The sequence below is a fragment of the Ambystoma mexicanum genome, chromosome 7p (assembly GCF_040938575.1).
Source record: "Ambystoma mexicanum isolate Mex_15411 chromosome 7p, UKY_AmexF1_1, whole genome shotgun sequence".
Taxonomy (NCBI): Eukaryota; Metazoa; Chordata; class Amphibia; order Caudata; family Ambystomatidae; genus Ambystoma; species Ambystoma mexicanum.
Window position 1 is genome coordinate 730,557,999 of NC_090939.1, and position 13,151 is coordinate 730,571,149.

Here is a 13,151-nt window from a genome sequence, read left to right on the forward strand (position 1 = left end):
TCTGAATGTCCCAAAAACATTTGCAGCCTGAAAGTGGCACTAACCCACATCCCAGACCACTGAAATTCCCAAAAATATTTTTGGCACAAAAAATGCATCCTACAACCCTGAAAGATCAGAAAATGTTGGCATCTCAAAAAAAGGATTTAAAATGCATCTTAAGCCTACAAAAATGTTGAAAACTTTGAAGGTCCAAAAAAGGGGTTTACAGGCTTCCTAGACCCCTTAAGTCCAGAAAATGTTGGTGGGCCAAAATCTGTGTCAGAGAGCTCTGAATGCTCCAAAAACATTTGCAGAGTGAAACGTGCATTAACCCGCATCCTAGACCACTGAAATTCCCAAAAATATTTTTGGCATGAAAAATGCATCCTACACCCCTGAAAGCTCAGAATATGTTAGCAGCCCAAAAAAGGCCTTAAATGAATTTTAGGCCTGCAAAAATGTTGAAAACTTTGAAGGACCAAAAAAGGGGTTTACAGGCATCCTAGACTCACTAAAGTCCAGAAAATGGTGGTGGCCCAAAAATGGAGTCAGAGAGCCCTGAATGTTCCAAAAACATTTGCAGAGTGAAACGGGCATTAACCGGCATCCTAGACTACTGAAATTCCCAAAAATATTTTTGGCACAAAAAATGCATACTACACCCCTGAAAGTTCTGAAAATGTTAGCAGCCCAAAAAAGGCCTTAAAGTGCATCTTAGGCCTGCAAAAATGTAGAAAACTTTGGAGGTGGAAAAAAGGGGTTTAGAGGCATCCTAGACCCCCTAAAGTCCAGAAAATGCTGGTGGGCCAAAATCTGTGTCAGAGAGCTCTGAATGTCCCAAAACATTTGCAGCCTGAAAGGGGCATTAACCTGCATCCTAGACCACTGAAACTCCAAAAAATATTTTTGGCACGAAAAATGTAACCTATACCCCTGAAGCTCAGAATATGTTAGCAGCCCAAAAAAGGCCTTAAAATGCATTTTACGCCTGCAAAAATGTTGAAAACTTTGGAGGCCCAAAAATGGGGTTTACAGGCATCCTAGACCCCCTGAAGTCCAGAAAATGTTGGTGGGCCAAAATCGGTGTCAGAGAGCTCTGAATGTCCCAAAAACATTTGCAGCCTGAAAGGGGTATTAAGCCGCATCCTAGACCACTGAAATTCCCCAAGATATTTTTGGCATGAAAAATGCAACCTATACCCGTGAAGCTCAGAATATGTTAGCAGCCCAAAAAAGGCCTTAAAATGCATTTTAGGCCTGCAAAAATGTTGAAAACTTTGGAGGCCCAAAAAAGTGGTTACAGGCATCCTAGACCCCCTAAAGTCCAGAAAATTATTGTGGCTCAAAAATGGTGTCAGAGAGCCCTAAATTCCCAAAAATATTTGCAGCCTGAAAGGGGCATTAACCCGCATCCTAGACCACTGAAATGCCCAAAAATATTTTTGGCACAAAAAATGCATACTACACCCCTGAAAGTTCTGAAAATGTTAGCAGCCCAAAAAAGGCCTTAAAGTGCATCTTAGGCCTGCAAAAATGTAGAAAACTTTGGAGGTGGAAAAAAGGGGTTTAGAGGCATCCTAGACCCCCTAAAGTCCAGAAAATGTTGGTGGGCCAAAATCTGTGTCAGAGAGCTCTGAATGCCCCAAAAACATTTGCAGAGTGAAACGGCATTAACCCGCATCCTAGACCACTGAAAATACCAAAAATATTTTTGGCATGAAAAATGCATCCAACACCCCTGAAAGCTCAGAATATGTTAGCAGCCCAAAAAAGGCCTTAAAATGAATTTTAGGCCTGCAAAAATGTTGAAAACTTTGAAGGACCAAAAAAGGGGTTTACAGGCATCCTAGACCCCCTAAGGTCCAGAAAATGTTGGTGGCCCAAAAATGGTGTCAGAAAGTCCTGAATGTCCCAAAAACATTTGCAGCCTGAAAGAGGCAATAACCCGCATTCTAGACCACTGAAATTCCCAAAAATATTTTTGGCACGAAAAATGTATTCTACACCCCTGAAAGCTCAGAATATTTTAGCAGCCCAAAAAAGGCCTTAAAATGCATTTTAGGCCTGCAAAAATGTTGAAAACTTTGGAGGCCCAAAAAAGAGTTTACAGGCATCCTAGACCCCCTAAAGTCCAGAAAATGGTTGTGGCCCAAAAATGGTGTCAGAGAGCTCTGAATGTCCCAAAAACATTTGCAGCCTGAAAGGGGCATTAAGCCGCATTCTAGACCACTGAAATTCCCCAAGATATTTTTGGCATGAAAAATGCAACCTATACCCCTGAAGCTCAGAATATGTTAGCAGCCCAAAAAAGGCCTTAAAATGCATTTTAGGCCTGCAAAAATGTTGAAAACTTTGGAGGCCCAAAAAAGGGGTTACAGGCATCCTAGACCCTCTAAAGTCCAGAAAATGATTGTGGCTCAAAAATGGTGTCAGAGAGCTCTAAATTCCCAAAAACATTTGCAGCCTGAAAGGGGCATTAACCCACATTCTAGACCACTGAAATTTCCAAAAATATGTTTTGCACGAAAAATGCATCCTAAACCCCTGAAGCTCAGAATATGTTAGCAGCCCAAAAAAGGCCTTAAAATGCATTTTACGCCTGCAAAAATGTTGAAAACTTTGGAGGCCCAAAAATGGGGTTTACAGGCATCCTAGACCCCCTGAAGTCCAGAAAATGTTGGTGGGCCAAAATCGGTGTCAGAGAGCTCTGAATGTCCCAAAAACATTTGCAGCCTGAAAGGGGTATTAAGCCGCATCCTAGACCACTGAAATTCCCCAAGATATTTTTGGCATGAAAAATGCAACCTATACCCGTGAAGCTCAGAATATGTTAGCAGCCCAAAAAAGGCCTTCAAATGCATTTTAGGCCTGCAAAAATGTTGAAAACTTTGGAGGCCCAAAAAAGGGGTTTACAGGCATCCTAGACCCCCTAAAGTCCAGAAAATGTTGGTGGGTCAAAATCGGTCAGAGAGCTCTGAATGTCCCAAAAACATTTGCAGCCTGAAAGGGGCATTAAGCCGCATCCTAGACCACTGAAATTCCCAAAAATATTTTTGGCATGAAAAATGCAACCTATACCCCTGAAGCTCAGAATATGTTAGCAGCCCAATTAAGGCCTTAAAATGCATTTGAGGCCTGCAAAAATGTTGAAAACTTTGAAGGACCAAAAAAGGGGTTTACAGGCATCCTAGACCCACTAAAGTCCAGAAAATGGTGGTGGCCCAAAAATGGTGTCAGAGAGCCCTGAATGTCCCAAAAACATTTGCAGAGTGAAACGGGCATTAACCGGCATCCTAGACTACTGAAATTCCCAAAAATATTTTTGGCACAAAAAATGCATACTACACCCCTGAAAGTTCTGAAAATGTTAGCAGCCCAAAAAAGGCCTTAAAGTGCATCTTAGGCCTGCAAAAATGTAGAAAACTATGGAGGTGGAAAAAAGGGGTTTAGAGGCATCCTAGACCCCCTAAAGTCCAGAAAATGTTGGTGGGCCAAAATCTGTGTCAGAGAGCTCTGAATGTCCCAAAACATTTGCAGCCTGAAAGGGGCATTAAGCCGCATCCTAGACCACTGAAATTCCCCAAAATATTTTTGGCACGAAAAATGCATCCTACACCCATGAAGCTCAGAATATGTTAGCGGCCCAAAAAAGGCCTTAAAATGCATTTTAGGCCTGCAAAAATGTTGAAAACTTTGAAGGACCAAAAAAGGGGTTTACAGGCATCCTAGACCCCCTAAAGTCCAGAAAATGTTGGTGGCCCAAAAATGGTGTCAGAGAGCCTTGAATGTCTCAAAAACATTTGCAGCCTGAAAGGGGCATTAACCCGCATCCTAGACCACTGAAATGCCCAAAAATATTTTTGGCACAAAAAATGCATACTACACCCCTGAAAGTTCTGAAAATGTTAGCAGCCCAAAAATGCCTTAAAATGCATTTTAGGCCTGCAAAAATGTTGAAAACTTTGAAGGACCAAAAAAGGGGTTTACAGGCATCCTAGACCCCCTTAAGTCCAGAAAATGTTGGTGGGCCAAAATCTGTGTCAGAGAGCTCTGAATGCCCCAAAAACATTTGCAGAGTGAAACGGGCATTAACCCGCATCCTAGACCACTGAAATTCCCAAAAATATTTTTGCCATGAAAAATGCATCCTACACCCCTGAAAGCTCAGAATATGTTAGTAGCCCAAAAAAAGGTCTTAAAATGAATTTTAGGCCTGCAAAAATGTTGAAAACTTTGAAGGACCAAAAAAGGGGTTTGCAGGCATCCTAGACCCCCTAAAGTCCAGAAAATGTTTGTGGCCCAAAAACAGTGTCAGAGAGCCCTGAATGTCCCAAACAGATTTGCAGCCTGAAAGGGGCATTAAGTCGCATCCTAGACCACTGAAATTCCCCAAAATATTTTTGCCACAAAAAATGCATCCTACAACCCTGAAAGATCAGAAAATGTTTGCAGTTCAAAAAAAGGACTTAAAATGCTTCTTAGGCTTGCAAAAATGTTGAAAACATTGGAGGTAGAAAAAAGGGGTTTACAGGCATCCTAGACCCCCGAAAGTCCAGAAAATGTTGGTGGGCCAAAATCGGTGTCAGAGAGGTCTGAATGTCCCAAAAACATTTGCAGCCTGAAAGTGGCACTAACCCACATCTCAGACCACTGAAATTCCCAAAAATATTTTTGGCACAAAAAATGCATCCTACAACCCTGAAAGATCAGAAAATGTTGGCATCTCAAAAAAAGGATTTAAAATGCATCTTAAACCTACAAAAATGTTGAAAACTTTGAAGGTCCAAAAAAGGGGTTTACAGGCTTCCTAGACCCCTTAAGTCCAGAAAATGTTGGTGGGCCAAAATCTGTGTCAGAGAGCTCTGAATGCTCCAAAAACATTTGCAGAGTGAAACGTGCATTAACCCGCATCCTAGACCACTGAAATTCCCAAAAATATTTTTGGCATGAAAAATGCATCCTACACCCCTGAAAGCTCAGAATATGTTAGCAGCCCAAAAAAGGCCTTAAATGAATTTTAGGCCTGCAAAAATGTTGAAAACTTTGAAGGACCAAAAAAGGGGTTTACAGGCATCCTAGACTCACTAAAGTCCAGAAAATGGTGGTGGCCCAAAAATGGAGTCAGAGAGCCCTGAATGTTCCAAAAACATTTGCAGAGTGAAACGGGCATTAACCGGCATCCTAGACTACTGAAATTCCCAAAAATATTTTTGGCACAAAAAATGCATACTACACCCCTGAAAGTTCTGAAAATGTTAGCAGCCCAAAAAAGGCCTTAAAGTGCATCTTAGGCCTGCAAAAATGTAGAAAACTTTGGAGGTGGAAAAAAGGGGTTTAGAGGCATCCTAGACCCCCTAAAGTCCAGAAAATGCTGGTGGGCCAAAATCTGTGTCAGAGAGCTCTGAATGTCCCAAAACATTTGCAGCCTGAAAGGGGCATTAACCTGCATCCTAGACCACTGAAACTCCAAAAAATATTTTTGGCACGAAAAATGTAACCTATACCCCTGAAGCTCAGAATATGTTAGCAGCCCAAAAAAGGCCTTAAAATGCATTTTACGCCTTCAAAAATGTTGAAAACTTTGGAGGCCCAAAAATGGGGTTTACAGGCATCCTAGACCCCCTGAAGTCCAGAAAATGTTGGTGGGCCAAAATCGGTGTCAGAGAGCTCTGAATGTCCCAAAAACATTTGCAGCCTGAAAGGGGTATTAAGCCGCATCCTAGACCACTGAAATTCCCCAAGATATTTTTGGCATGAAAAATGCAACCTATACCCGTGAAGCTCAGAATATGTTAGCAGCCCAAAAAAGGCCTTAAAATGCATTTTAGGCCTGCAAAAATGTTGAAAACTTTGGAGGCCCAAAAAAGTGGTTACAGGCATCCTAGACCCCCTAAAGTCCAGAAAATTATTGTGGCTCAAAAATGGTGTCAGAGAGCCCTAAATTCCCAGAAATATTTGCAGCCTGAAAGGGGCATTAACCCGCATCCTAGACCACTGAAATGCCCAAAAATATTTTTGGCACAAAAAATGCATACTACACCCCTGAAAGTTCTGAAAATGTTAGCAGCCCAAAAAAGGCCTTAAAGTGCATCTTAGGCCTGCAAAAATGTAGAAAACTTTGGAGGTGGAAAAAAGGGGTTTAGAGGCATCCTAGACCCCCTAAAGTCCAGAAAATGTTGGTGGGCCAAAATCTGTGTCAGAGAGCTCTGAATGCCCCAAAAACATTTGCAGAGTGAAACGGCATTAACCCGCATCCTAGACCACTGAAAATACCAAAAATATTTTTGGCATGAAAAATGCATCCAACACCCCTGAAAGCTCAGAATATGTTAGCAGCCCAAAAAAGGCCTTAAAATGAATTTTAGGCCTGCAAAAATGTTGAAAACTTTGAAGGACCAAAAAAGGGGTTTACAGGCATCCTAGACCCCCTAAGGTCCAGAAAATGTTGGTGGCCCAAAAATGGTGTCAGAAAGTCCTGAATGTCCCAAAAACATTTGCAGCCTGAAAGAGGCAATAACCCGCATTCTAGACCACTGAAATTCCCAAAAATATTTTTGGCACGAAAAATGTATTCTACACCCCTGAAAGCTCAGAATATTTTAGCAGCCCAAAAAAGGCCTTAAAATGCATTTTAGGCCTGCAAAAATGTTGAAAACTTTGGAGGCCCAAAAAAGAGTTTACAGGCATCCTAGACCCCCTAAAGTCCAGAAAATGGTTGTGGCCCAAAAATGGTGTCAGAGAGCTCTGAATGTCCCAAAAACATTTGCAGCCTGAAAGGGGCATTAAGCCGCATTCTAGACCACTGAAATTCCCCAAGATATTTTTGGCATGAAAAATGCAACCTATACCCCTGAAGCTCAGAATATGATAGCAGCCCAAAAAAGGCCTTAAAATGCATTTTAGGCCTGCAAAAATGTTGAAAACTTTGGAGGCCCAAAAAAGGGGTTACAGGCATCCTAGACCCTCTAAAGTCCAGAAAATGATTGTGGCTCAAAAATGGTGTCAGAGAGCTCTAAATTCCCAAAAACATTTGCAGCCTGAAAGGGGCATTAACCCACATTCTAGACCACTGAAATTTCCAAAAATATGTTTTGCACGAAAAATGCATCCTAAACCCCTGAAGCTCAGAATATGTTAGCAGCCCAAAAAAGGCCTTAACATGCATTTTATTCCTGCAAAAATATTGAAAACTTTGAAGGACCAAAAAAGGGGTTTACAGGCATCCTAGACCCCCTAAAGTCCAGAAAATGTTGGTGGCCCAAAAATGGTGTCAGAGAGCCCTGAATGTCCCAAAAATATTTGCAGCCTGAAAGGGGCATTAACCCGCATCCTAGACCACTGAAATTCCCAAAAATATTTTTGGCACGAAAAATGTAACCTATACCCCTGAAGCTCAGAATATGTTAGCAGCCCAAAAAAGGCCTTAAAATGCATTTTACGCCTGCAAAAATGTTGAAAACTTTGGAGGCCCAAAAATGGGGTTTACAGGCATCCTAGACCCCCTGAAGTCCAGAAAATGTTGGTGGGCCAAAATCGGTGTCAGAGAGCTCTGAATGTCCCAAAAACATTTGCAGCCTGAAAGGGGTATTAAGCCGCATCCTAGACCACTGAAATTCCCCAAGATATTTTTGGCATGAAAAATGCAACCTATACCCGTGAAGCTCAGAATATGTTAGCAGCCCAAAAAAGGCCTTCAAATGCATTTTAGGCCTGCAAAAATGTTGAAAACTTTGGAGGCCCAAAAAAGGGGTTTACAGGCATCCTAGACCCCCTAAAGTCCAGAAAATGTTGGTGGGTCAAAATCGGTCAGAGAGCTCTGAATGTCCCAAAAACATTTGCAGCCTGAAAGGGGCATTAAGCCGCATCCTAGACCACTGAAATTCCCAAAAATATTTTTGGCATGAAAAATGCAACCTATACCCCTGAAGCTCAGAATATGTTAGCAGCCCAATTAAGGCCTTAAAATGCATTTGAGGCCTGCAAAAATGTTGAAAACTTTGAAGGACCAAAAAAGGGGTTTACAGGCATCCTAGACCCACTAAAGTCCAGAAAATGGTGGTGGCCCAAAAATGGTGTCAGAGAGCCCTGAATGTCCCAAAAACATTTGCAGAGTGAAACGGGCATTAACCGGCATCCTAGACTACTGAAATTCCCAAAAATATTTTTGGCACAAAAAATGCATACTACACCCCTGAAAGTTCTGAAAATGTTAGCAGCCCAAAAAAGTCCTTAAAGTGCATCTTAGGCCTGCAAAAATGTAGAAAACTATGGAGGTGGAAAAAAGGGGTTTAGAGGCATCCTAGACCCCCTAAAGTCCAGAAAATGTTGGTGGGCCAAAATCTGTGTCAGAGAGCTCTGAATGTCCCAAAACATTTGCAGCCTGAAAGGGGCATTAAGCCGCATCCTAGACCACTGAAATTCCCCAAAATATTTTTGGCACGAAAAATGCATCCTACACCCATGAAGCTCAGAATATGTTAGCGGCCCAAAAAAGGCCTTAAAATGCATTTTAGGCCTGCAAAAATGTTGAAAACTTTGAAGGACCAAAAAAGGGGTTTACAGGCATCCTAGACCCCCTAAAGTCCAGAAAATGTTGGTGGCCCAAAAATGGTGTCAGAGAGCCTTGAATGTCTCAAAAACATTTGCAGCCTGAAAGGGGCATTAACCCGCATCCTAGACCACTGAAATGCCCAAAAATATTTTTGGCACAAAAAATGCATACTACACCCCTGAAAGTTCTGAAAATGTTAGCAGCCCAAAAATGCCTTAAAATGCATTTTAGGCATGCAAAAATGTTGAAAACTTTGAAGGACCAAAAAAGGGGTTTACAGGCATCCTAGACCCCCTTAAGTCCAGAAAATGTTGGTGGGCCAAAATCTGTGTCAGAGAGCTCTGAATGCCCCAAAAACATTTGCAGAGTGAAACGGGCATTAACCCGCATCCTAGACCACTGAAATTCCCAAAAATATTTTTGGCATGAAAAATGCATCCTACACCCCTGAAAGCTCAGAATATGTTAGTAGCCCAAAAAAAGGTCTTAAAATGAATTTTAGGCCTGCAAAAATGTTGAAAACTTTGAAGGACCAAAAAAGGGGTTTGCAGGCATCCTAGACCCCCTAAAGTCCAGAAAATGTTTGTGGCCCAAAAACAGTGTCAGAGAGCCCTGAATGTCCCAAACAGATTTGCAGCCTGAAAGGGGCATTAAGTCGCATCCTAGACCACTGAAATTCCCCAAAATATTTTTGCCACAAAAAATGCATCCTACAACCCTGAAAGATCAGAAAATGTTTGCAGTTCAAAAAAAGGACTTAAAATGCTTCTTAGGCTTGCAAAAATGTTGAAAACATTGGAGGTAGAAAAAAGGGGTTTACAGGCATCCTAGACCCCCGAAAGTCCAGAAAATGTTGGTGGGCCAAAATCGGTGTCAGAGAGGTCTGAATGTCCCAAAAACATTTGCAGCCTGAAAGTGGCACTAACCCACATCCCAGACCACTGAAATTCCCAAAAATATTTTTGGCACAAAAAATGCATCCTACAACCCTGAAAGATCAGAAAATGTTGGCATCTCAAAAAAAGGATTTAAAATGCATCTTAAGCCTACAAAAATGTTGAAAACTTTGAAGGTCCAAAAAAGGGGTTTACAGGCTTCCTAGACCCCTTAAGTCCAGAAAATGTTGGTGGGCCAAAATCTGTGTCAGAGAGCTCTGAATGCTCCAAAAACATTTGCAGAGTGAAACGTGCATTAACCCGCATCCTAGACCACTGAAATTCCCAAAAATATGTTTTGCACGAAAAATGCATCCTAAACCCCTGAAGCTCAGAATATGTTAGCAGCCCAAAAAAGGCCTTAACATGCATTTTATTCCTGCAAAAATATTGAAAACTTTGAAGGACCAAAAAAGGGGTTTACAGGCATCCTAGACCCCCTAAAGTCCAGAAAATGTTGGTGGCCCAAAAATGGTGTCAGAGAGCCCTGAATGTCCCAAAAATATTTGCAGCCTGAAAGGGGCATTAACCCGCATCCTAGACCACTGAAATTCCTAAAAATATTTTTGGCACGAAAAATGCATCCTACACCCCTGAAAGCTCAGAATATGTTAGCAGCCCAAAAAAGGCCTTCAAATGCATTTTAGGCCTGCAAAAATGTTGAAAACTTTGAAGGACCAAAAAAGGGGTTTACAGGCATCCTAGACCCACTAAAGTCCAGAAAATGGTGGTGGCCCAAAAATGGTGTCGGAGAGCCCTGAATGTTCCAAAAACATTTGCAGAGTGAAACGGGCATTAACCGGCATCCTAGACTGCTGAAATTCCCAAAAATATTTTTGGCACAAAAAATGCATACTACACCCCTCAAAGTTCTGAAAATGTTAGCAGCCCAGAAAAGGCCTTAAAGTGCATCTTAGGCCTGCAAAAATGTAGAAAACTTTGGAGGTGGAAAAAAGGGGTTTAGAGGCATCCTAGACCCCCTAAAGTCCAGAAAATGTTCGTGGGCCAAAATCTGTGTCAGAGAGCTCTGAATGTCCCAAAAACATTTGCAGCCTGAAAGTGGCACTAACCCACATCCCAGACCACTGAAATTCCCAAAAATATTTTTGGCACAAAAAATGCATCCTACAACCCTGAAAGATCAGAAAATGTTGGCATCTCAAAAAAAGGCCTTAAAATGCATTTTAGGCTTGCAAAATTGTTGAAAACTTTGGAGGTAGAAAAAAGGGGTTCACAGGCATCCTAGACCCCCGAAAGTCCAGAAAATATTGGTGGGCCAAAATCGGTGTCAGAGAGGTCTGAATGTCCCAAAAACATTTGCAGCCTGAAAGTGGCACTAACCCACATCCCAGACCACTGAAATTCCCAAAAATATTTTTGGCACAAAAAATGCATCCTACAACCCTGAAAGATCAGAAAATGTTGGCATCTCAAAAAAAGGACTTAAAATGCATCTTAAGCCTACAAAAATGTTGAAAACTTTGAAGGTCCAAAAAAGGGGTTTACAGGCATCCTAGACCCCTTAAGTCCAGAAAATGTTGGTGGGCCAAAATCTGTGTCAGAGAGCTCTGAATGCCCCAAAAACATTTGCAGAGTGAAACGGGCATTAACCCGCATCCTAGACCACTGAAATTCCCAAAAATATTTTTGGCATGAAAAATGCATCCTACACCCCTGAAAGCTCAGAATATGTTAGCAGCCCAAAAAAGGCCTTAAAATGAATTTTAGGCCTGCAAAAATGTTGAAAACTTTGAAGGACCAAAAAAGGGGTTTACAGGCATCCTAGACCCACTAAAGTCCAGAAAATGGTGGTGGCCCAAAAATGGTGTCAGAGAGCGCTGAATGTCCCAAAAACATTTGCAGCCTGAAAGGGGCATTAACCCGCATCCTAGACCACTGAAACTCCAAAAAATATTTTTGGCACGAACAATGTAACCTATACCCCTGAAGCTCAGAATATGTTAGCAGCCCAAAAAAGTCCTTAAAATGCATTTTACGCCTGCAAAAATTTTGAAAACTTTGGAGGCCCAAAAATGGGGTTTACAGGCATCCTAGACCCCCTAAAGTCCAGAAAATGTTTGTGGCCCAAAAACAGTGTCAGAGAGCTCTGAATGTCCCAAACAGATTTGCAGCCTGAAAGGGGCATTAAGTCGCATCCTAGAACACTGAAATTCCCCAAAATATTTTTGCCACAAAAAATGCATCCTACAACCCTGAAAGATCAGAAAATGTTGGCAGCTCAAAAAAAGGACTTAAAATGCTTCTTAGGCCTGCACAAATGTTGAAAACTTTGGAGGCCGAAAAAAGGGGTTTACAGGCATCCTAGACCCCCGAAAGTCCAGAAAATGTTGGTGGGCCAAAATCGGTGTCAGAGAGCTCTGAATGTCCCAAAAACATTTTCAGCCTGAAAGTGGCACTAACCCACATCCCAGACCACTGAAATTCCCAAAAATATTTTTGGCACAAAAAATGCATCCTACAATCCTGAAAGATCAGAAAATGTTGGCATCTCAAAAAAAGGACTTAAAATGCATCTTATGCCTACAAAAATGTTGAAAACTTTGAAGGTCCAAAAAAGGGGTTTACAGGCATCCTAGACCCCCTTAAGTCCAGAAAATGTTGGTGGGCCAAAATCTGTGTCAGAGAGCTCTGAATGCCCCAAAAACATTTGCAGAGTGAAACGGGCATTAACCCGCATCCTAGACCACTGAAATTCCCAAAAATATTTTTGGCATGAAAAATGCATCCTACACCCCTGAAAGCTCAGAATATGTTAGTAGCCCAAAAAAAGGTCTTAAAATGAATTTTAGTCCTGCAAAAATGTTGAAAACTTTGAAGGACCAAAAAAGGGGTTTGCAGGCATCCTAGACCCCCTAAAGTCCAGAAAATGTTTGTGGCCCAAAAACAGTGTCAGAGAGCCCTGAATGTCCCAAACAGATTTGCAGCCTGAAAGGGGCATTAAGTCGCATCCTAGACCACTGAAATTCCCCAAAATATTTTTGCCACAAAAAATGCATCCTACAACCCTGAAAGATCAGAAAATCTTTGCAGTTCAAAAAAAGGACTTAAAATGCTTCTTAGGCTTGCAAAAATGTTGAAAACTTTGGAGGTAGAAAAAAGGGGTTTACAGGCATCCTAGACCCCCGAAAGTCCAGAAAATGTTGGTGGGCCAAAATCGGTGTCAGAGAGGTCTGAATGTCCCAAAAACATTTGCAGCCTGAAAGTGGCACTAACCCACATCCCAGACCACTGAAATTCCCAAAAATATTTTTTGCACAAAAAATGCATCCTACAACCCTGAAAGATCAGAAAATGTTGGCATCTCAAAAAAAGGACTTAAAATGCATCTTAAGCCTACAAAAATGTTGAAAACTTTGAAGGTCCAAAAAAGGGGTTTACAGGCATCCTAGACCCCCTTAAGTCCAGAAAATGTTGGTGGGCCAAAATCTGTGTCAGAGAGCCCTGAATGTCCCAAAAATATTTGCAGCCTGAAAGGGGCATTAACCCGCATCCTAGACCACTGAAATTCCCAAAAATATTTTTGGCATGAAAAATGCATCCTACACCCCTGAAAGCTCAGAATATGTTAGCAGCCAAAAAAAAAGGCCTTAAAATGCATTTTAGGCCTGTAAAAATGTTGAAAACTTTGAAGGACCAAAAAAGGGGTTTACAGGCATCCTAGA